The following is a 1,897-nucleotide window of genomic DNA, read 5'->3' as shown; positions in this document are numbered from 1 at the left end:
AGGATATCACCGTATCCATCTTCTAACATGGGAAACTGCTGGCAATTTGGGAAGTCACAGTGACACTCCCAGGGCTTATGTTCTGCATTTCCTATAGCATTTGATCTTCAAAAGCGGAAGTCAGTGCTCCTCTGCTTCTGCTTTCCCGCTGTGCCACCCAGTCGCCCCAGCATTTGATCTTTAAAAGCAGAAGTCAGTGCTCCTCTGCTTCGGCTTCCTTCCCCAAAAGGCTTCCGCTGGTTAGAAAGTGTGCTGCCACCGCAGGAGGAACTTGAGAGAAGCATTGTTACAGAAAAGGAAAAGTAAGGATCTTTCTTTCTTCTTTCTTTCTTCCTTTCCTTCTTTCTTTCTTCCTTCCTTTCTTTCTTTCAAGATTTTACGTGTAAGTAATTTCTACACCCTCACGTGGGGCTCAAACTCGCAACCCCAAGATCGAGAGTTGCACGCACTACAAACAGAGCCAGACAGGCGCCTCAGAAAGGACACTTTCTTTTCTTTTTAAGATTTTTATTTATTTATTTGAGAGAGAGAGAGAGAGCACGAGAGCTTGAGCAAGAGTGGGGTAGAGGGGGAGAGGGAGAGGCAGACTCCCCACTGAGCAAGGACCCTGGACATGGGGTTCTATCCCATTCGATCCCAGGACCCTGGGATCATGACCTGAGCCAAAGGCAGATACTTAATGGACTGAGCCACCCAGGCACCCCAAAAGGGGCATTTCTTAAGCAAACAAAGCCTCTCTCATTTTGAACGCCAGCAGGAAACAATCTTGAACTTCACAGTGGGCAGAAAGTTCAGTTCCTTTGATTACACAAATGTTTTCCATTCCTGCACAACGTACCAAAGACCCAGGCTTATAACTTTATAAGTGTTTTGACTTGTCTTAAATATTCCTGTTCTGTAAAGGCTTCTTGCCGACCCCAGCACCTCTGACATTTCAGGTTGGATACTTCGTGGGAGTTGAAGCTGTTTTGCGCATTATGGGACATACGCCAATATCCATGGCTTCAATACACGGCACGCCAGCAGCACAATCTCCCACCTCCCAATTGTGACAACCAAAAATGTCCTCAGATATTGCTGCATATCCTGGGGGCTGGGGGGGAGATGGCAAAATTGTGCCTGGTTGAGAAGCACTTGTCTAGGCTGATCGGCATGTGTAAACCTACAGAAGTTGAGATACACAGGTCAACAAAAACCAAAAAGTTAGTTTCACTAGTTAAAACTAGCTAAATCTGTACCATGGGCCTAATAAGGTGTCATATTAATATAACTCCAATCAAACTAAGATGTGTTCTAAGGCGGATTACAACTAAAAACTAAAGACAGCATTTTTAACATTTCAAAATGTAACATTTCTTCTAAAAGTCTCTGCTCAAGTATATTCAGCTTATTTCCAGCTCCAACCAAGACAAGTTGAGGAACAAAGCAGATTTCACTTTCTTTCCACTGTGTTTCACATAAAGCCTTGGGTGACAGTCTGCATCATGCTGTGACACACTAGACAAGCCCATTAGAATAATGACACCCTGCATTAATGTGGTGCTTTTCAGTTTATGAAGCACTTTCCCATACTTTTCCTATTCTCATTCTGATAATGATCTTATAAGATTTTCAGGGGAAAGTTACTATTCCCATTCTAGAGGTAAGGAAACTGAGGCTCAGAGAGCTAATATGGTGGCCCAAAGTCATTCTGTTCTTAGCAGGTCAACAACCAGGGTCCAAGCATCCTCACTCTTAGCGAAGGCACATTTTACACTAAATGTAAAACTTCACTCTGAAATTTTAAGGCATAGTCCTTTATTTTTTATTTATTTTTTTAATAATTTTTTTATTATATTATGTTAGTCACCGTACAGTACATCCCTGGTTTCTGATGTAAAGTTCGATGATTCATTGT

The 1,897-nt window shown here is 42.5% G+C and overlaps 1 protein-coding gene across 1 annotated transcript in view; it reads right to left on the bottom strand.

The window, feature by feature from the left end:
- LGALS3 (galectin 3) overlaps nucleotides 1-1,897 on the bottom strand; it is an 18,902-nt gene that overhangs the window by 13,114 nt on the left and 3,891 nt on the right. The window lies entirely within an intron of this gene.

The sequence above is a fragment of the Ailuropoda melanoleuca genome, chromosome 20 (genome assembly GCF_002007445.2).
Source record: "Ailuropoda melanoleuca isolate Jingjing chromosome 20, ASM200744v2, whole genome shotgun sequence".
In the NCBI taxonomy this organism is placed as follows: Eukaryota; Metazoa; Chordata; class Mammalia; order Carnivora; family Ursidae; genus Ailuropoda; species Ailuropoda melanoleuca.
This window is presented reverse-complemented; position numbering and strand designations above follow the sequence as displayed.